The sequence below is a fragment of the Eptatretus burgeri genome, chromosome 8 (assembly GCF_056783735.1).
Source record: "Eptatretus burgeri isolate ZD-2024b chromosome 8, Ebu_testis_v1, whole genome shotgun sequence".
NCBI classification, from domain to species: Eukaryota; Metazoa; Chordata; class Myxini; order Myxiniformes; family Myxinidae; genus Eptatretus; species Eptatretus burgeri.
Genome location: NC_140968.1, coordinates 2,615,453 through 2,638,902, shown reverse-complemented (window position 1 = coordinate 2,638,902; position 23,450 = coordinate 2,615,453). Strand labels below are relative to the sequence as shown.

Here is a 23,450-nt window from a genome sequence, read left to right as displayed (position 1 = left end):
CAATTCAACGGTTTTCCACTTGATTCACCTTTTGGTGTCTTAATCACGACATGCATTTTAAGAGTCCTATACTTGGGGTAATGCTAGTGCTCATAGACCGTACAATTGTGCCCCCCTTCTCCAATTTCTCCTTATCTCTGATATTTTCCTTCGCACTGACGCTGGTGTCTTTTTCACTATAGTTAAAACTGGTCTATCTTGTCTGCGGACTAAGTATCCAAACACGTCTTCTCCCTTCAATGGGATTGTAAACAAGGGCAACCAATGTTTTGAGGAGTGGGGTAGGTGTGAACACACCCAACATTTACTTTTGTCCATAGCCCTGGCATACTGTAAAGATAGCGCCAAATAGGTGTTCAATGGATGATCCGTCAACTCTTTAAGCAGGGTTATATCTCGTTTCTTCCTCATCAACCTGTGAGTTCGCAGGACCCAATTTCTCACTCTCTTTTCCCATCATTGTGATCCGCACATCATCGGTGGTCCCCTCACTGTCTTGCTTGTCCCCAATACTATAAATTACCCACACACAAACGAGTGCGAAAAAAGTTGTGGTCACAATGAGGCAGATGTTATGCATATTCCACCACCCCCCTCGTATCTGTTCCATCTTGAGGTGCTGTATCCACGTTTTCTCCTGTGTATGGCTTGCAGTGTGTTGCGAGTATCCATGCTGTCTTACCTTCAACTCTCACAGCGGTGTGTGTTTCCAGAAGCACTTGGTATGGCCCTGTCCACCTTGGTTGTAAGCAGTTCTTCCTTGAAAAGCTCTTCATCAAGACCTGGTCTCCTGATTCAAATGGGTGTCGTTGACTTTGGGCTGACTCTGGGAGCACCTCCTGGACCTGTGAATGAAATCCTTTCACCACCTTCGTTCGGGCTTCACAAAAGGTCAATACTACCCATAGACTCCTATAGAGAAGGACTAGAACGTCACGATCTCGGGGTTTGTAACTTGAGTTTGAAGGATTAACTTGAGTCTGGGGCTAAAATGACTTCTAGAAGGGCTGGAGACACGATCTCGGGATCCATATAGGGGTTTTTAAGGACGGCAAGTTCATTAGTGTCATTTTCAACACCATCTGAGGTCATCTTCAAGGTCAAAAGGTCATATTTCAAGGTCAAATTACTGAATTTTGATATTTTTGTCCGTTTTTGTGTCTAACTCATAGAGGAAAACTTTTGTAAAGTCTATGACAAAACATGACATTGTGCACCTACTGCACCTACTTGCTGATTTCTATCATCGTTAACTAATGTATGTTTTGTTTGTTTCTCTTTCAGAAACTGTCCAGCTGGTGATCTCACAGGATCTTTGTGTTGTTTCCTGCTTTGGTGACAATATGCCACGTCGTTGCAGCTGCTTTGGTTGTAGAGGAAACTATGATGGGACACCTTATGTAAAGGTCATATCCTTCCCAAAATATCTTGAGGAGAGGGAGAGATGGATATTGGCACTGCCAAATGAGAAAGAAAGCTTGAGGTGCTTAAAGGAGATATATATTGTTGCGGATTTCCGCCCGCCGGCGTGCGACGGCCACGTAACTCGAATCGCGGCACGTCGCCCACCGGACGGACAATCCAGTCGTGACCCTCTCGGACTAACGCCGGGAACCAGTCACGGGTGGACCTTTCGGTCTCACCGCGATCGAGCCAATCAGCCCCCGCGTGGGATAGGGTTGCTCGCCAAATTCGAACTACCTAAGTACCCACGCGGAGGGTAGACCGGGCGATCGCACCTCGCCGCAGGTCGACTTCGGACACGGGCCACTTAAGCGACCCGTTCCGTACTATCAGAATAACCGAGCGGTGTTATCGTCGACCTCGACGGTTCGATTAATTATCGGGCGTATTCAGCCCACTACCAACCCTTTACGTGAAGCAAGATGGGGGTTCAATGGGGGAAAAGACGAAGCGAAGCGGGAGAACAGTTCAACAATAAAGCACATTTATTCGCGACGAACGGAAAGCACACAAATACAATTCCACCAAATGCACACAAAAAAAAGAAAACACAATTCCATTTACACAAAAAGCAAACATAAAAGTGAAAACACAGTGCAGAGCTAATACCGACTACCGAGCACACGGCAACACTTATACAATTCTACTTCACAGACGGCGCCGACAACACATACCCAAAACCAAGGAAAAGAAATCCCCCAAGAATGGGGCAGGCCTGAGGCCGAGACCGGGTCGGGCCTACCCGTCTGGTGATGAGACGCGGAGCGGCGATGGTGCCTCAACTCCGCGGGCCTCGCGGACAGTGTCTGGTAGGGGGTGGGAAAGGGGCCCCCTTGGTCGCACTATCTCAGCGCGGGGGGGAAACAGGAGGGGGTTGCTGATGCTCGGGGTATAGAGGATTCCTACTCTGCCTCGAGTCCCGCGACGAGCGTCTCCACCTCGGCCAGGTCGCGCTGTCGGCCTCCCTGGGGTGCAGCTCCCTGCACGACGCGAGCACCCCCTCGTCTGCCCTCGCCGCCTCTCCACAGCTCCGTCCCCTCCGCTCCGACTCCAACGCACACGACGACGACCAGCTCCTTCTTCCCAACTCCACCGCCCGCGAAGTCTTAACTCTCTGTTCACTTGACTGACGAACGCGGTCGCTTATATCAGCCCCGTGGCTTCGCTCTCTCATCTTTGACCCCCTCCCTTCGACCTTTCACCTCGCTCCCCATTGGCCCGAGAAAAAGTGGGCGTGAATGCTTTTTGATCCATAAATTTGCATATATCGATCGCCCTCCAACGCCCTGGGGGCGGGGCCAAATCGCCCCTCGCTCACCGATTGGACGGAACAAAAGTGGGCGTGTGTCGTTTTTGATCCGTTTTTGAAGTGGAAAATCCGTGGTTTTGTACACGCTGTTCGGCGCGCGCCCTGCACGAGTCCAACACCGGTACCCACAAGCGGCGCAAGAACGGTGGCGATGCGACGGTTGCGAGGTGTGACGTGAAGCGGCGCCGCGGTGGGTGGTTGATGTTGTGACTGGTGGTGGTAACAATGGCGATTGGTCCAAAATAAAGATAGTAAAAGAAAAACGGCTATCCTGAAGAGTCGCAGCACGCATGAATGACATGTATTCCCACTAGACAACGGGTTTGGGCCTAACTACACATGTACTTACCGAGATATCTCACCTAAGGGACCTGAATGGTGGTTTGCGAATTTGGTAACCACAACAATATATATATATATATATATATATATATATATATATATATATATATATATATATATATATATATATATATATATATATATATATATATATATATATATATATATTTGTGAGACATTTCAATTGTGATTGGGTGTCAGTTTGGGGTGGCAAATGACCCAAAGAACCCCCATCAATATTTCCTGGAGTACCGAAATCAGCTTTGAAGCAGGTGACCTCAGCCCCACGCCCAACATCATCTTCTACGTCAGAATCCAGAGCTAAGAAGATGCAGGCAGCTGATGAGGCTGCAGACAATATCCAAGATTTCGACCACTTCTGTGCTAAAATCAGCTCCTATTTTCCTGGCTTTAACGTCATAAAAGACCAGGAAAACCTTTACCTCTCAAGAACTGATGCGACTGGACAAACTGTCAAGCAGTTCTTTCATTTCCAACAAGTTTACTCACCTTTTGGATTTATATTCTTGAATAGAGTTGAGAAAGATGGCATTGAGGTGCCCAAACGACTCTTTTCCTTTGCAGAAGAACAGCCTGCTCTCAAAATGGTCCCAGATTAGATCCATAACTGACCAGACAAACATCTATGAATGCACAAGCAAGGAAATTCTTCAGCTTGTAATAAACCAGCTCTGTTGGATGACTGAGGCACACGAGCTTCCTCATTTCACCTTCCTTCTGTCGCAGCTGCATCTTATGTTCAAACCTCTTGATTGTCGCCGATTTGATACTGATACTATGATTTTCGCAATGCAGCTTCACAACATATCACCCAGTGCATACAAAATGATTCATCGATCCGGCTTAATCATTCTACCATCAACAAAAAAGGTAAAACAGATGCTTGCTAGCAGTCAGCAGGACTCCAACCTCAAAACCTTGTTCAACCATGATTAAACCACAGCAGCGTTTGGTCAATTTTATGTTTGATGAGGTAAAGCTGGTCGAGACATTGCGATTTTCTGGAGGGCATGTTGTAGGATATGCTCAAAATGCAGCAGCGGGTGGTAAACACGAAATGCTTGCTTCACATGCTATGGTTGTTGAAGTTGCCTGCCATTTCGGTGGTCCACGCTATATTCTATGCATTTTGCCTTGCAAAAAACTAACTGCCGATCAGCTGAAGGAACTCCTTATCGAAGCTGCATCAGCTGTAGTTGGTGCTGGCGGTACTGTGATTTCTTTGATATGTGACAATTGCAATACCAACCGCAGTGTTTATTCAAAACTTGGAGGACCAGGAAGTTGCCAAGTGCTATCAACTCAAGAGCAATCTATGTTCTTCGTGTATGACTATGTGCACATCTTCAAAAATGTTCGTAACAACTGGATTACTGTTGATGGCAAGACACTCTCATTTGTCGTAGATGGTCATGAGTAGAAAGCTTACTGGAGTGATATTCAGAAGGTTTATGAGATTGACCGGGCTACTCCTATTCGCTTAACCAAGCTGACGCACACCGCTATTTTCCCCAAGCACCTTCAACGCCAGAGCGTACCATTGGTATGCCAAGTGTTCAATGACAAGACCGTCGCTGCTTTAAAGACCTTCAAGGATTCACTGGGCATCAGCGAAGGCACGATCATCCTCACCCAGATAATGAGTGAGTGGTTCAAGATGATGAACGTGAAAGACCGTTTCTCAGCTATCCATCTGCGCGACGAATCTAGACAGCTTTGGACAGCAGACTGTACAAGTTTCACTAGGCTGGAGCAGGCCTGCCAAGTTATATCTACCTGCGCATGGCAAGGAGGTGGTGGTCGTAAGCTGAAGCTAACTCAGCAAACTGCTGAAACCTTCACTGTGTCCACACGTAATAATGTGGATGCTGCCAAATTGCTTCTGGCAGAGAAAGACTTTGACTACGTTCTTCCTGCTATATTTGCAGATGAAGCTTTGGAAAAGTTTTTCGGCCAAGCCAGGCAAAGAAGCGGAAGAAACTTCTACATTGACGTAGTTGACATTATGGCTGCAGCTCAAATTGTAAATTTGCAAACACTCATTAAGCATGACATTATGCCCGAATCTAGTTCTCGTGTGATTGATTGCGACAAGAACTGTACAACTTCCATAAATCCAGATGAGCGAAGTGAACTCATTGACGAGATTACTCCTCAAGACACTCAGGATCTCTTGGGGTCTGACGATGCCCTGAAGCAAAAAGTAGTTTATTTGGCCGGACACCTTGTTCATGAATATGGCGATCGCACTAGTATGGAGGAGATCATTGATGATGAAGATGGTAACGAGGTGTCATCTGAGTTTCTAGATAATTTGAATAGAGGTGGTTTGAGTGTGCCGACTATGTCAACCCTCTTGTTTGTACATAATGCCTATAATTTGTATGAGAAGACTAAAATGCATTGCCAATTTCATTTTGCTGAGCTGTTATCCTCTGTAGATGCACCTTTAGCTCGTAGTAATGCTGCATGTACTACTTTAGCTAACATTCTATTGAAAGCTCATGTCCTCAATGTAAGTGACAAAGAAAAGGCTTTGGGATGTCTCAGGAGGCAAGAAAAGCTCTCCAACTCGTGATAGACATAGACATAGTTGTAATAGGCAGAGTGTTGTGACATGCATATAATGTTTATGTAATATGATATATGACAATAAATATTAAAGTTTGACAGCTCTACACACTTGCATCTTATTACAATCAGCCATCTCTCACCGTTTATGAGTTAGACACAAAAACGGGCAAAAAATACCAAAATTCAGTAATTTGACCTTGATATATGACCTTTTGATCTTGAAGATGACCTCAGGTGGTGTTGAAAATGACACTATTGAACTCGCAGTCCTCAAAAACCCCGAAATGTATCCCGAGATCGTGTCTCTAGCCCTTCTAGAAGTCATTTTAGCCCCGGACTCGTTAATCCTTCAGACTAAAGTTACAAACTCCGAGCATGGGAGGTTCCAGTCCTTCTCTATAGGAGTCTATGGTACTACCCCATTCCTCTGTTGCAGTTGCAATTGGTTCAAATCTATCGGGGTTGTAACAGGTACCGACATTGGTCGTCCCATCAATATTTTGTGCGGGGACAATCCCGTCATTTTATTTACAGTTGACCCCATGATCACCAATGCCAAGGGTAGGGCCTCCAGCCATTTTATTCCCGTTTCATTGCAGACTTTTCCCAGTTTATTCTTTAATGTCCCGTTCTGCCGTTCCACATCTCCCGCCGATTGTGGGTCATAAGGGCAGTGAAACGATTGTTTTATCTGCAACGCTTTACACATTTCCTTAGTTATTTCTGCTGTGAAGGACCCTCCCTGATCTCTTGATATTCTGTATGGTATCCCATACCTACAGATATATTTCTTCATCAATAATTTAACTACCGTGACAGCGTCCCCCTTTCTACTTGGGTAGGCCTCCACCCATTTCGTAAATCCGTCCACTATCACCAGTATGTATCGGTAGTTACAGCATGGTGGCATGAGGACAAAATCTACCTGCAGGTGTATAAAAACGGTCCCCACGGTGGGGAATGAGCTACCTGAGTCTGTTTGTGTACTCTACCTATATTCCTTTTCTGACAAATGAGACACTGTTTGCAATGATTTTCCGCTATTGCCGCAAATTCAGGTGCAAACCAAATTTTATTTATCTGACTCACCATGCCCCCTTTGCACACATGTCCATTTTGATGCGACAAGTGTGCAAACCATGGCAATATATGTCGGGGAGCGACAGGTTTACCTTCTGGGGACTCCCATAACACGATATGGTCATTAAATCCACATCCTCACGTCTCCCACTTCAGGACTTCCTCCTTATCTGCTGCATAATACATTTGACTCAGGTTGTCTTGTGACGGTTGGGTCTGTTGGTTGGTCGCCATACTTTTGGTACACATGATGTTAAGACTCTCGGATCGAGCTGCTGCCTTGGCTGCCACGTCAGCTGCTGCATTTCTTTACTAACATCGTCGGTACGCGTGGAATGTCCTTTGCACTTTATTTTTGCAATTGCCTTTAGTAATTGTATTGCATCCAGCAATTCTGCTATGAGGTGTCCATTTTTCATGGGCATACCACTAGATGTAATGAAATGTCATTCTTTCCATATTCTACCAGATTTGTGGGCTACACCCCATGCGTACTGAGAATCAGGATATATTGTAACTCTTTGGTCTGTCCCTATTTTGCAGGCTGCAATTATGGCACACAGTTCCGCTTGTTGTGCTGAATAGGTATTTGGTAATTTTCCTGATTTGATGCATTCGTGATCGGTGCACACCACGTAACTTGCCAGCAAGGTTCCATTTACCCCTCGTTGTGAAGACCCATCAACATACAGTATTTTGTCCGGGTTTTGTAACGGCACATCTTTCATATCCTCACTAGATGTGACAGATGCACGTATGCTTTCCATGCAGTCGTGTGGTTCCCCTTCACCTTCTATTGGCAAAGGTGATGCCGGATTGAAAATGGCACATTTCCCTACCTTGACGTTCGGCGCTGACGACAGAGTGAGTTCGTAAGTCAATATATGGATCGCTGACAAATATTGCATATTGGCTTTCAAAATCATGGAACTGACACAATGTGGCACTCTCACCACTAGAGGCTGTTGCATCACAATATCTGCCATTTTTTGTACCGTGAAGACTGCCGCTGCCACCGCCCTCAAACACGGTGGTAAACCTCTTACGACCGTGTCGAGTCGTGCACTAAAGTCTCCAATGGGTCGTTGTTTATTCCCATGCTGTTGTATTAGCACTGCTTGTGAAATCTGTCCTTCTCCTGTACGTACAGTACAAAGGGTTTCTCATAGTCAGGAAGGCCTAATGCTGGTGTCATCATTAATTGTGTCTTCAGACTCTCAAATGCTCGTATTCTCCCCTCTGTTCACTCAATTATCATTGGTGCTGCCTCTAACATCGAGTCATACAAGGACTGAGCTAACACCGTGTAATGTATGATCCACTGTCTGCAATAGCCTATCATTCTAAGGAACCTTCACATGTCCTTCTTGTTCCGAGGTTTTAGTACGGCCCGTATGGCTGAGACCCTTTCTACATTGATCCCTCGCTCTCCTGCCATAAGAGTATATCCGAGGTAGTCGACCTTGTCCTTCCATAGCTGTAGTTTGTTTTTGTTCACCTTGTGCCCCTTCTCTGCTTGCGCAGTATGCAAGGTAATGGTGTCCGCCTTACATTGCTCTACCGTGTCCGAGCATACAAGCAAATCGTCTACGTAATGTATTAGTACGGATCCCTCATCAAGATGTATTGTTGAAGATTCGGCGGCACTTAGCACCGCTGTCTCAGGGGTTATAACGCCGGCTAGTTCGGCACAGGTGTCGGGTCACGCGTCTCAGATCACGATACCAACGTACACCTGGGCCGTACCAGTTGGGGATATAGACCCCGGCTACAGACGGGGTTTGACCAGAGACCGAGTGAAGTCTGCCAGTCCATAACCATTTTGGTTTTATATACAAATTGAGCGGATTGTTCCTCGGCGCGGCACGAATAAATTCAAGGCGGCAAATCTCGTATAACTCAGCCAGATTTATTGGGGGCACATCGGGGAAACACGACACAAGCAAAGCATTCACAAACGTTATAATTAATCTATAACCCACTCTTAACTAGGGAGCTACGGATACGGGTTTCGAAGGGAGCCCGAGTGAAATAAACCTTAGGCCTGGACAACATGCAGACAAGATGCAGACAACATGCAGACAACATGCAGACAAGACACGGAGGACTTGGTGACACCTCATGGACAAGAGGAAAAGTGTCGAAGGCAAGAATGCGGCTCGTGACAAGCCGATGGTGTCGGATGCGAGCACCCAAGCTCGAGCATGCAGCGTGGCAAGATGGCGCTCGTACTCCTATCGGCATCGCTTGTGCATGCCGCATGGCAAGATGGCAGTGACAGCCTCCTTTTGTCGCATCGCTCACACACCAGCCTCGGCACGTTCAGCCCCCGTAAGGTCGACAGCACAGGAGAGAAAGATCTATGGTGTGTTCCAGCTGGTTTCTCACAAGGTCCAGCATGCGAATTCAGGCCTGGCCCGTACACCAGACTAGGCCAATCCTGGTGTTGGGCCCCGCAGGTGGATCGATGGGATGAAAGACATGTCGAGCCGTGCAGGGAGTCAGGACAGTCAGAGGCTCCGTGACTGGACTCGGGATGAACCTGTGGATGACCTCAGGCTGGATCCATAACCGAGGAGGAACAGCCGACCAAACCACTCCTCATGAAGCAGAACACAGACTGACACTAAAGCAGTTCCTCTTGCCTTTTGGGGCAGGCCTCTTGGGACCGCCTCTGGGAACACGTGATTGGTCCATCGTTCGACTTTACAGCAGCTCTCCCCCAATGGGTTGCTGACACGTCTTGTTGACTGACTGTCAGGGCGCTGGGTCGGGGCTCGTTAGAAGGGGGGAAGGAAAAAGTAGGCGCCTCTCGGTACACCACCACTGTACGAATACAAGACAGCCTGCTACACCTCCCGACACACATTTAACGTCCAATTACCGAACAACCTGGTTAAACATGCATTTCGGGGGGGATCTGGGCTAATCCTATATTTAATAACCCACTAAGGGTCCATTTCCACAACAGCATGTCATCCAAATCTTTATGCAGTGCTTTAGAAAATAGTGTCGGGTTATCTGCGAATCCCTATGGCAATACTATCCATGTATATTGTCTAACCCGATAGGTGAACACGAACAGGAATTGCAAGTCTCGGTGGACTGGTACTGAGAAAAAGGCAGAGTATAGATCGATCACCGAATACACGGTTGTTGTTGCCAGGATAGATGACAGTATAGTAACTGGATTAGGTACTACTGGTTGTATGTTTTTAATACATTGGTTGACCGCCCTTAAGTCGTGTATGAATCTCCAAGTGTCCTTACCAGGTTTCTTCACAGGGAAGATCGGTGTATTACATGGGCTGGTCATTTCCCTGATAATCCCTTGTTTTAGAAGAGCGTCAATTACTGGAGCTATTCCCTCTATTGCCTCCTTCCACAAGGATTATTGTTTCATCTTCGGCATCTTACATTGTGTGTCAATTTCAATATTTACTGGCACAGCATTAGCAATACGGCCAACGTCATTAAGATGTTTCATCCACAATTTATCAGGCACTTGTCTTCTGTGATAGTGACTGGGTACTCTTCCGTTGGAGGTAAATCGATTCGCTCATACACAGACTCCACCTTCACCTGTTTGTGACATGTCCTTCACCATTGGTCCCATCACCTCCGGTGGTTCCCCCTTTCTAGTTGTAATAGATATGTGTGTGCAAGCTCTGTTGGAAATACGTGTCAGATTCTGCTGGCTCTGAGTCAAATCGATGCTGATGGCTCCTCCTAGTTGGCCGAACCACACATCCCTCAATTTGAGATTTATGTAAGCCCTTACGTTTTGGTCAGCCCACTCTTCAAATTTGTCACCCCCCTCCATGTCCTCATAGTAAGCTATACAATGGAGCAGTGAGTACCATGCCTTGATTATCTTGTTCTGTTCTAGCAATGTTTCAACCTCAGGTATCTGATCGATTTCTTCTAAAAATAGCACAATTTGGTTCAAGAAAATCTCACCTGTTATCCTCCAACAATAAACCACTGGACCCAGAGAGGCGAGTAATTGCAACGTTTCTTCCGTTGCGTCATCGGGTATGTCAAGATATACACGCTCTTTGGTGCATCACACCGTGCATCCTAATCTATAAAGCAGGTCTTGTCCTCAGAGGTTGGATGGGGAGTTGGTGGCTAAAAGAAAAGCGCGCTTGGCCTCCAGCGTCCCACATTTGATATCTAATACTTCTGACAAAGGCACTTTTTCAGGTTTCCCTGAGATTCCCACTATCTAAATCGTTTTGTTGGATCTTGGAGCATCTTTAAGATCCACTAGTTTAATCATCGAGCAAGTGGCCCCGGTATCGACCAGAAAATTTAAATTCTTCCCATTTACCGTAAGAACATATATTGGTTGCGCAGCTGGTAATGTCGTCAATAGTGGCGGAGTAGGGGTTTCCTCGCTCCCACCCCATCATTTCCAATTTTCCTTTTTAGCCCACTCCAGCTCTCTGTACTCAGGCCAGAACTGACCTGCCTGTTGCTTCCGCCAAGTCCGAGTCTCTTGTCCTGTACGGGGTACATCTTATGGGCAGTCTCGCATAAAATGTCCATTTTTTCCACACCTATAGCATTCATCCCAAGCTACTCCCCATGGGGGACCCTCTTTTTTTTCCCCCCTCTGTGACTTCGCGCCTGTATCCAGGGAGTTCTTTGTTCTCTAAAAGGCCTCCTAGGTGGAGGGGCCCGTTGCCGGGCTGCATTATAGTACTCCATTGTGGGATCCTCGTCCCAATCCTCGTCATCTGATTCCATATGTGGTGCTGTTGGTTTAGTTTGTTTGGTTACTCATTCTTTATTTCGGTGACCTTGCCCTAGGATCGCCATCATGAGTTCTTCCTTTTTAATTTCTTTTAGCCGGCTTGCTGACAGGAATATATGTTGGGCCGTCATCACCAAGTCTTGGATCTGCAGCCCCCTCCAATCGGGTTTGGCTGTCTTCAAGGGTCCCTGAACCTTTGGTAGTAATCCCTCCAAGAATAGGTTTACCAGCAAGGCCCCTGGTGGTTCATCATTGTTTTCAAACCCTGCGTTCAACTTACACATTCTCTTTAATCGCTGGAAATATTTGGCTGGCTCTTCCCCTGCTTTTTGCGCACACATTTGTACTTTGTCCCAATTTACCAATGCGGGCTTTAATTCTATAATCAATTGTGAACACAGGTCATTAAACCAATTAATCCAGACCTGGGTCACATGCTCCTGCTCGTTTCCTGCCAACACTGGAGGCCGCTGAATCGCTTCCTTAGTGCGTCTCCACGCGCTGGTTGGTAATAGAGTAGTCATCAATATTCCTATATCGGTACGTGTAGCTTGATGAGATATAATAAACTCCTTGAGTCGCCTTTCAGCCTCCTCTGGGTTCTCCTTTAGTTCCTTCATTTGTTGTCGCATACCTTGCAAGTCCGCTTCCTTCCAGCAGCGATGCACCCGTACTGCCGCCGCTGCCACTCCCCTGGCTCCCGGGGCCCCTGGGGGAACCATTTCTATCATTGGGCAGACTGGTGTTGCATTTGGCATTGTCTGCTCTACTATATCATTCAACGCATGTACTCATCCCCTATATGGTCCTGCGTTTCCTTCCCTCATTCCCCTTTGAGGCGCCTGGGTGGGGAGAATGTTATTTGTCGGTGGTCCAGGTTGTGTTTGTACTATCCCGCCCAAGAGTGCCATTTGGACACTTGCTGCTGGTGCAGTATTTCTCAAATTTTGTTCTCTCATTGGTACAAGATGGTGTACTTGTTCTAACGCCATTTTAGTTGCCGTGAGGATTGCTCTCAGGCTCGCCACCGTAGAATTTTCTTCTGCCTTCATACATTGCTCCATCCACCATCCAAATACTTCCCAATTTACCCGGGACCTCATTGTTTTCCCTTTCTCTTTCAGAGCCTTCCACAATGCTTCTAATGGTTGTCTATTAAATGTCCCTTCCTCTGGGAATGGATGTGGTGTGTTGTTTGTCCATGCTGCCCACAGCGTTAACTGTTCTATTGCCCACACTCCATGCAGCTTGCACATCATCTCCGCCCTCGTTTTTGCTTTTGGCGGAATTATTGTACTTGACCGGTTGCCCATTTTGCTGGAGTCGTCGTTTATCTTCGGGTTTGGACTTACGTTATTTTGGTCTTCCCCTCAACTTGACGCTGCTCCCCGGAGTAGTCGTTTGATCCTCAGGTTTGGACTTGCGTGATCTTGGCCTTCCCCGACACTTGATCTTACTCCCCCTTGGTCTTTTGTTAGCCTCACGCTCCTATACACTTTTGGCTGTAACCCCCTACTGCTGAGCACTTCTACCCTCTATTACTCAGCATCTTCATCTGTATCCTATATTTTATGGATGCTTTTTAATCCTCCCAGCTCTCCAATATTACTTAGTCTGGGATAGTCTCAGCTATCCACTAATGGGAAATGGGAAGAATTATTGACTTTCCATTAAAATTTGCAGGACATTCAAGGAATGTTAATTATTTTCCCATTTAACTTCACTACAATCTCTCTTTCATTCTCGTTATTGACAATGGTAGGACTCTATTTCACAACCCCTTATCCTTACCGTCCTTGCAACAAGCAACTATTCTGCTATGATTATTGTCTCCCTCCTTTCCTTTTTAGTTTGAGAGCCCAGAGGAACCTGGCAAGGGCTATGGTACCTCCCCCAGCCAGTAGGCGCGCACCCCTCAAAGCCCCAACCGAGCGCAGATGTGGTTTCCTACCTTTAATCGGGTCTTTGGTGAGCAGCTCAGAAAAGGGTAGCACTCAATGGCCACCGGGATGGTCCACCAGTCCTCTCCAGGTCCTCGTAGGCTCCTGCCCGGTTCGCCAATTGTCGGGGCCGAACCCTGGTCCTTGAATTACAATGCTGTCATTAGGAGAGACACAATTATCAGCAAATATACTGGCTTAATCACAGCAAAGATAATGTACCTTCACACACAACACACAAAGTCAAGAATAGGTCTATAATTTCTTTTTAATCATCAATCAGTTAAACAAACAATCAACCAAACAGCCAACCAAACACCCCTTCAACCTGTGCACAAGTCAAACAGAATGCTAGAACACGTATAACAAACTGCTCTGTCTATCTTCAGTCACCCCTGGTTTAATATTCATTTTTAGCGAAGTACTCTTGAGAAAGACACATCTTGTGGTAAGTGGCTCAACCAACTTATTCCTGAGTGTCGCACATCTCATGGTTAGTGGCTCAATCTGTTCTTGCACACAGCACATCCCATGGTTAAGCCGATAAGGATGTAGGTCCGGAGAAGCACCGTATATGGGTCTTTCTCTGGTTTAAGCAATCAACAGGGTCCCATTTGTGGATCTTTTACAAGACATCAGCATTTAAAACGAGAGAGAAAGAGATAAAAAGAGAGAGAAAGAGAGTGAGAGTGTGAGAGAGTGAGAGAGTGAGAGAGTGAGAGAGTGAGAGAGTGAGAGAGTGAGAGAGTGAGAGAGTGAGAGAGTGAGAGAGTGAGAGAGTGACAGAGTGACAGAGTGTGACAGAGTGTGACAGAGTGTGACAGAGTGACAGAGTGTGACAGACAGACAGAGTGTGACAGACAGACAGACAGACAGACAGACAGACAGAGACAGAGACAGAGACAGAGACAGAGAGAGAGAGAGAGAGAGAGAGAGAGAGAGAGAGAGAGAGAGAGAGAGAGAGAGAGAGAGAGAGAGAGAGAGAGAGAGAGAGAGAGAGAGAGAGAGAGAGAGAGAGACTTTTGTATCTTTTTATTATAAAAATAGAAAAGAAAGTCCCCAAATGGGAGTTACATTTTCATTTCAGAGAATGAAAGGAAAAACCAAGAAACAATTTCTGAAGAAAGGAAAGGATGAATCGGGTGGATTATATACAGAACATTTCACAAAAGGATAAACATTCCTCTCGGACTTTGCAAATAACTTCCTTTATACACCATTTTGATTTGAACTGTGGTAATCTTCCCGTTACTGAAAAGAAAGCAAAATCCAATTTAACACCACTTATTCCAAGGTTTTTGGAACAAGAACAAGGCATATTCATCATTTACTCCAACATCGTCAAGTTTTCTTTTCCTTGACTTATATACCGCCATCTTTGCCTGAGCAAGCAGGAAATTGGCTAACACAGCATTAGAATTTTTGTGTGGGATATCCAATCCGTAGATGAACACACAAGTGTTAAAAATCAAACCAAACCTCACAAAACAATTCCGAAATAAAATAAATAAAGGTTCCAACCGTTGGCATTAAACATCAATGTGAAAAAGGTTTTCAGATTTCTTACAAAAAGGACATTCATCTCCAGGCAGATTTGAAAAATGCTGTAACAAGTGATTAGAAGGAAGGATCCAGTGTACTAGTCTCCATTGGAGGTCACCATGTTGTGGTGGTCCAGGAGGGTGATAAAAACCTCTCCAGTTTTGAAAATAAGGGGGAGAACAAGGTAAGAGGTCTCTCCATCAAACCTTCTGCTGTGTTATTTGCCGTTGCGAAAGAAATTTTACACAACCAAAATAAAGGTGTTTTTGTTTGGGAAGGCCAGTGAAGCCTACGTTAAAAGGGGGACAAGGAAGAGGGCTGGCAAGAGAAAAAGCACATACGAGTTCAGGAAAGGTAGAGAGAGAAGGTATTCGATGTGCATTTTGTTCATTGCTTTGGTGGTCCTGCTCCCAAGCAGGTGCAAGCTGTGTGTATGTCCAAAGCACACTACCTAATATGCGTGTCACGATTCGAGAGGATCGCACACCGACCAGGCTTGCCAATGCATCAGCTCTGATCCAGCTACCATTTGGGCTGAGAAGAGCTGCGACAGATTTAACGTCCTTGTCGGTAAAGCGTTGAATAAAACACCTATCAGCAGGCATATCATGGAAAAAGGAGTTGCAGAACAAAGGTTCTTCCAGAAACATCTGTTTCGCGTAAGAATGTGTAGCTCTTGTTATTGTCAGAGCTTGCCACGCATTTAGCATGCTCTGATAGAAACCAGAGAGGGGGGATGTGTCGATTTTGGAAAGGTCCATCAGGAAAACAGAGTGGTCATAGCCTACCCTCCCAGCCTATTGCAAAAGGTGACGAGCGACGTTGGCCCATGGTGGAGAAGGTCGCATGTATAGCATGCGAAGAGCAGCCGAGAGTCAAAAGGCCATTAGCCGGCTCTTTATGTCGACCAGGCCTTGTCCTCCATCGGTCAGTGGTAAACTGAGGACCCCAGGTCGCAGCCAGTGTTTTCCGTCCCAGAAAAAGGACACGAAGCACTTCTGGAGCTGTTGAAGCAACACCGCTGGAGGATGCAGCACGAAGAACCTGTGCCATAAGGTAGAGGCCACCATTGTGTTGATGACCAAGTCCCTTCCACAATATGACAGTTGTGTGATCAGACCTTTCCATTTTTGCAGTTTACCCTCAACAAACTCAAGCAGACCAGCCCAATTTTTTGCTAATGTGGTATTATTACCTAAGAACACTCCAAGGTATTTCACACCATCATTGGCCCATGACAGTGGAGCAGGAAGTCTTGGCACCAAGTAGCACAACAGACCGAGCCAAAGGGCGCTCGTTTTGTTCCAATTTACTTTGGCTGAAGAAGCCTTTTCAAATAAGGACAAACAATAACGAACGATGTTAACGTCATTGATATCTTGTACGAATACACACACGTCATCAGCGTATGCCAGTACCTTGATGGGCCATTCAAGCTGGGACAAACTAAACCCTGTTAGTCTGCAGCGCAAAGAAACCAGTAGGGGTTCGATGGAGAGAGCATAAAGCAACCAGGAAAGAGGGCAACCTTGTCTAATTCCCTTGTTAATAGACAAAGGTGCAACAAGTTCATTTTTTATCTTAAGCATACTATAAATATTATTGTATAGTATTTTAATATAAGAGATGAAGGTTGAACCAAGTCCAAACCGCTCAAGTACTTCGAAAAGGTACCAATGGTCAACATGGTCAAAGGCTTTCTCCTGATCAAGGAGAAGGAGTCCTAAATATTTAGGGCTTTCCTTGCACAGTTCAATTATGTCTCTCACAAGGGAGATGTTGTCATAGATTAGATGGAACTTTTTGGGACACAGTAACATTGGTCTTCTTCCAACAACGAGGATAAATAAGGAGTAAGTCGCGATTCCAGGGCTTTCAAAAATATCTTGTAGTCTGTACATAACAGGGAGATAGGACGCCAATTTTCAATTCTCAGCATGTCTCCCTTTTTTGGGATGAGGGTAAGAAGAGCTCGTTGGTAACTCCGAGGTAGCTCTCCAAGCTGGCAGCTTGCGTTCAAAGTGTTCATGAGTTCTGGACCCAATAAGTGCCAAAACTTCTTGTAAAATTTGGTTGTAAGTCCATCCAATCCAGGTGCTTTCCCAATGGCAAGGCCGTGCAGGGCAGCACCAAGTTCATCCAAAGTAATGGGTCTTTCCAGTTGGGAACGCCCATCTTCACACAACACTGGCAGGCTTACGGAAATTGAGGTGACACTGACAGGATTTATTTGTTCCATTGAATATATTTTCGAAAAGTATTCATTCACGAAAAGTTTCATTTCTGATTGTGTGAAGATAATGGATGAATCTGCTAATCGCAGCTGAGAAAACTGTTTACTGGGAAGACGTTTCTCTAAAGAAAAGAAGTACTTGGTTGGTACGTCTGCCTCATTCAGTTGTCGCACCCTCATCCGAACTAAGGCACCACGTGCAATTCCTCTCGATTATTTCCTTTAATAAAGACTGTTTCTCAGTTAAGATTTTTTGTATGTTACTATTATTTTGTCCGATGTCCCGTTGAAGATGTAAAATCTCAAACTGTAATATTTTCTTTACTTCATGGTCAGCAATTGTTGAGAAAAACTGATACTGTTGACAGAACCCTTTAATTTGGGTTTTTACTAAATCCCACCATATCAGCGGGTTAACGGAACAGCTTAACTTCTGTTCTAGGAGAGCCGTCCAGAAGGATTCAAAGGCCTGAATGAAGTTGAGGTTTTCTAGTAAACTGTTATTGAATTTCCAATGAGAGCTCCCTGGACGTGGTTTCGAGAGTTCAATAAAGACTCGAGCTAGGGAATGGTCAGAGAAACCAGAAGGCACGATATCAGATTTATAGACTCCATGTAATAAATGGGAATTTACATAGATGCGATCAAACCTTGCAAGTGAGATGTGGTTGTTTAAACAACGACACCATGTATAAGACTGATCAGAAGGGTGCTGTATGCGCCAAATATCATGAAGATTATATTTCGCAATAATGTTTGCAAAAAAGTTTTGCGATACATGGTTGGGGTTCCGGCCCATTCTGGTCAAATGAAGCATTAACAGTACAGTTAAAGTTGCCACCAATAATTAGACGAGTCTGCAAATCCAGTGTTTGCAGGAATTTTCTCAGTTCGGCGAAAAAGGAGATCCGCTTGTCATTTTTGCTTGGAGTGTACACATTGAGGATTGTGAACTTGACCTGATTGATAGAAAAGGTCACAGAGGCAAGGTGTCCATCAATAATACTCATAAATTTAAGGCAGGACGGATGGAAATGTTTCCCTCAGACAAACATGATGCCTGCCTTCAACGAGGAGTTGTTACTGAAGAAACATTCCTTGTCCATAAATAGTTGCCACCGAGTCTGAACAGATCGGACAGCATGGGTCTCTTGTAACAAAGCAATGGCGAGACCGTTGACCTCTCCCAGCAGTTTAATTTGGATCTTGCGGAGCGGACTCCCTCCACCATTAACATTTATTGTTCCAATCTCGAAACTGGCCATGAGGAAAATAATAACTTCGAAGAATAAGATCAAAAGTGGGATAGTTGATACGAATCCCTTTTCGCCTTGGCGATCAAGTTTTTTTAAGCGGTGACAGTGTGTCTGGTGGAAACCGAACAAGTCAGGCTTACGTACGATAGCCTGAGCACACTCAAGGAAGGACGGTAGATCTGGAAAGTATTCCGTCAGGTTTATATTGCGTTTTCTGTGTGTATTTTGTAAGAAGAGTCTAATTTGTTCAGGGGGTAAGACCTTGACTGGTCAGCTTCTCCACCGTTTCCACCTGACTGTTCCTGTTTGTTTCCTCCAGGTCAGATTCGTCAAAATCGGTTTTAGTTTCCGAGTCACACAAGCTTGTACCGTCCTGCATATCGATACTGTCGTCAGTATTGATACACGGATCTGTACTGGTTACCACGTCTATGTGCTCTTCCATTGTGGAAACATCTGGTGAAGTAACAGAAATAACCGGGGGGTGGGGGGGGTTGATGAAATGGAAACACCATCAGCGGATGCAGAGATCTCGCTTCCCTCGACCGTAACGGTGTTATCGACCTCCAACGGCGTGGAGGTATCCAGTACTTTGGGGGTCTCTCGTAAAACATCCATTTTAACCTTTCCTGCGTTTCTAGCTTCACCACGTGATGAACGTCATGGAGTCATCAGTAACAGGTTAACATTTGTTTCACTGTTTCCTGCTGACAAGGATTCAGGGTTAACATTTACCAAAGTGACAGCAGGTTCATCACTAGTGGTCTGCGTATCACCGTCAATGGACTTTCCAATGGGAGAGTTTTTAACGAGTGAAACAGTTTTCTTCACTGAAATAACAGGTAAAGCGGTCTCTGTCAGGGAGACGTCGATGTCCTCACCGGCAAGTAGGGTAAACTTGTTGGTCGTAGGTACCGGGGTGCGGGTCCATTCCGGGTCCATACCGGGTCCATACCAGGTAGGCCTCGTAGAGTGATGTTAGTCACAACTACGGCAACATTACCGACAGATTCCTCGTTTGTAAATGCTCCCTTCTTCTGGATTAAACGACCATCAGGTAAAGTCTTTCTCTTCCTTGATGAGACAATGGTGAAACCATCCCAAACATTCGTTTTGCTGTTTAGACTATCGGACTTGGAGGCCTGGGCCTTATTACCGGACACGGATTCGCTTCCTTCACAGTCAAGGAGGAAGAGGAAGAAGAAGACGTATTCTTGTTGACGAGGTTTGTTTCATCGTTCGACGAGGTTGACTTTGGGCAAGATCGTTTCAAGTGTCCGAAATTACCACATTCGAAACATTTCAGGGTGTCAGTGGTTACGTAGACTTGGTAATCATGATTATCAATTTTGAGTTTTAAAACGATGTTCAAGGTTCTTTCAGCGTTAGAGGGAGGAAGCACCACACAAGCTTGTCTCCGAAAAGACATCACATGCTTCGTCCGATCGTCCTGGCTTCGTAAAGGTAACATCGTGATCTGAGAAACCACAGAACCATAACGAGATAGTTCGGAGATCAACGTCTGATTCTTCAGGAAAGGAGGAGTGATCGAGATAATGACCTTCACGGCCGGTGTGTCCAGAGGGGAGACGAGCACGAAATGTCCGTCGTCTGTTGATAGTCCGGTCTATACAATTTCGTGAACCAGTTCTGTCTCAGATACGAAGATTACCACACGTTTGTTCATTCGCGAGGCTGCACGAACTTTGTCAGTACCGACGATGTTTCCTATAGTGATAACGAGATCCTCGACGCTGACGTCGTCGGGCGGGACGCGAACGACGCCATGTTTTCGTGTTAATGCTTCAAATGCCGCATAACGGGAATACGAAGTCATATTTAGGAAGGGGGAGGAGGGGTGATTGCTCTCGTGCAGTAATTAAATACGAGCTGAGACAGGTTTCCAAAGGAAATAAACACAGCCGCAGTAAGGAACAAAACGATCAGTTGAAGGGCCGGGATGGGCCGCCAACTAAAAGTTATCCACAAGAAGCTGTGGGCTCTTTCTCTCGCTATCTCAGGGAAAAAAGGCATGCGAGGAGAAAACAGGGGGATGGAGATGGGATGGGATGACCCGAAAGGCAAACTGTGAAATAACAAGGACAGATGGGCGGGGTGGGGTGGGGCGACGACGACGCGAGGGAAGGCTGAAGCACGAGGTCTAATGAAGAGGGGAGGGAAGGAGGGAGGGAAGGAGGGAGGGTGGGAGCACAAATAATGAAGGAAAACAAAGGAAGGGAGGTGAAAACAATGCGAAAGGGGATAGGAAGGCGAAAAAACAGGGCAAATCACAGCTCACCAAGACCACACAGCCGCCATTACACTCCACTCGACTCACCAACAGCCAGTAGGGGGTGAGTGAGACAGAGAGACAGAGAGTGAGAGACAGAGAGTGAGAGACAGAGAGTGAGAGACAGAGAGTGAGAGACAGAGAGTGAGAGTGAGAGTGAGAGTGAGAGTGAGAGTGAGAGTGAGAGACAGAGAGACAGAGAGACAGAGAGACAGAGAGACAGAGAGACAGAGAGACAGAGAGACAGAGAGACAGAGAGACAGAGAGACAGAGAGACAGAGAGACAGAGAGAGACAGAGAGACAGAGAGACAGAGAGACAGAGAGACAGAGAGACAGAGAGACAGAGAGAGAGAGAGAGAGAGAGAGAGAGAGAGAGAGAGAGAGAGAGAGAGAAGCTTCGACTTTTTAAGCTCTTTTATTATGAAAATAGAAAAACACCACCAAACCGTGTGAATCCCTAACCCATATGACATTGTATACATTTGTAGCTGGCTGCTCATTGGCGAGACATACTCAAATGAAAGATTAAAATTATAAGTATATGCACAGTTTGTTCTCTTTACATTCGCACAAAACACCGTCAATGCACCATAATTATTCAAATACATGGAGGCTGCTCATATTCAAGAGAAAAGCGTGCTCCAGTTGTATCCGTGCAAAAATCATTCCTTTGATGCAACAAAATACATTCCCATTGCTTTCACTTGCTAATTCCCTTTTCCTGGTTATGTAAATAGCAAGCTTTGCAATACCCAGTAGGAAATTAAGAACCAGCATCACAGGTTTTTTTTTTTAGCAGTGGTACATGCAATGCCATACACAAAAACTGAGAAAGAAAAATCAACTTTAAATTTGCAAAAAATTCGTTGAAGGAACAGAAAGAGAGGTGTTAATCTCTTACATTCAATGATTGCATGGTGCATAGTTTCTACATCATTACAGAAAGGACATACATTAAACACGAGAGAATTAAACTTATGAAGCAGCGTTTGTGTTGCTAGGGCCTGATGGGCTCGTCTCCAGTTTAGATCTCCTGTTCTACCGACTGTCGGAAATTTGTACATTGCGTTCCAGACTGGAGTGGGGAAGGCTCCTGCAGGTAAGCAGTCCTTCCATCTATTCTTTACAGGTTCTTTAGAACTGGAAAAAACTGTTTCCAGACAAGTTTGATAAAGTGTTTTCCTTCCCATTACATGGAACACCCCGGTTTCTTCACTGCTTGTGGAGAACACCCCAAGTTGCTTTTCCGAGGTGATTAGGAGCTCTGGGAAGAATAGACGAGGGTCTGCTTCCTCATCAACTCCGTTCCAACCAATGTTTAGTTTTTCAAACGTCTGGATTGCTGTTTTAATCATTTTGTTCACTATTCGAACTGATCGCAACCCAATTTGAGATGACACAGAACTGGCAGGTAGCCATTATCTTAGGGAAGGCTCCATTAAGTCCCGTACTTTGTAAATTCCCCTGTTGGTAAAGACTTTCATGAATGACCTGCTGGTGGATATTTTAGAGAACAAAGGATTTTGGAAGATTGGCTCATGTATAAACTTTTTAACATCATATGAGACCTCCAATCGCTGTACTCCTCAGCATTGCCACACATTCAAAAGGCTCTGATGAAAATCGGGAAGCTGTGTTCTCTCTACCTGCTTTACATCTATGAGGAAGAGTTCCCGGTCGTAGTTCATTCCATCTGCTCGTCTGAGCAGGGCGTTAGTGAGAAGATGCCAGGGTGCAACCTCACTATACAGTAGACGCTTTATTGTCATCAGTCGAAAGGTCATTATTCGACTTTGGATGTGCACCACACTTTGACCACCTTCGTGTCGGGGCCTGCACAGCACATCTGGCTTGAGCCAATGATGGCCTCCCCAGAAAAAAAATTGATCAGAACCTTCTAAATGTTGGCAACTAAATCTCCAGGAGGTTGGAGTGCAATGACTTTGTGCCATATAGTTGGAACCACCAGGTTATTTATGATAGTCATCCGTGATTTTAATGACAGGACGTGGAGCATTCCCTTCCACCTTGCCAGTTTATGTTTGATATTATCCAGGAAGCCATCCCAATTTTTCTTTTCATAATTTTTAGTTCCCAAAAAAATACCGAGATATTTTAACCCTTCTCTTTCCCATTGCATTCCTCTTGGAAGTGTTGGCAGAGGAGAAGGTGAAGACAATGATTGAGAGAGGGGATTAGAGGACAACCAATGCACGACACTTTTATTCCAATTTACCCTCGCGGACGAGGCGAGCTCAAAATTGGCAAAGCAACGAGATACTTCAGTCACATCCTGCTCGTTTGAAACCACAACACACAAGTCATCAGCATAAGCTGAAATAACAAATTTAGAGTTGTCCGCTAAGGACACCCCTGACATGGAAGCCTGGAGCAGAGTCAGTAAGGGTTCAACATAGAGAGTATACAGCATGCCTGACAGTGGACAGCCCTGACGGATGCCTCGCTGAAAGGGAAAGGAATGACACAAACTATTGTTTACTTTTAGTAAACACTAGCTGAAGTACCCGGGAATACCCGGGAAATTTGCCTTATTTTGTGCCCACTAAGCGATACTCACCATTCGCAGCCACGCTCCCAGCCTGTCAACAGGACTCCTGCACCCCTCCAAACAGGTTTCG

General features: G+C 45.5%; 1 long non-coding RNA gene across 1 annotated transcript; it reads right to left on the bottom strand.

The window, feature by feature from the left end:
• Window positions 1–653: 653 nt before the first annotated feature.
• LOC147020925 (uncharacterized) lies at window positions 654–20,230 on the bottom strand. Its single transcript, XR_015061352.1, has 3 exons — window positions 19,402–20,230; window positions 13,501–13,646; window positions 654–845 (listed from the first exon to the last, which is right to left on the bottom strand). It is a non-coding gene; the product is annotated as an uncharacterized LOC147020925 (long non-coding RNA).
• Window positions 20,231–23,450: the final 3,220 nt, after the last annotated feature.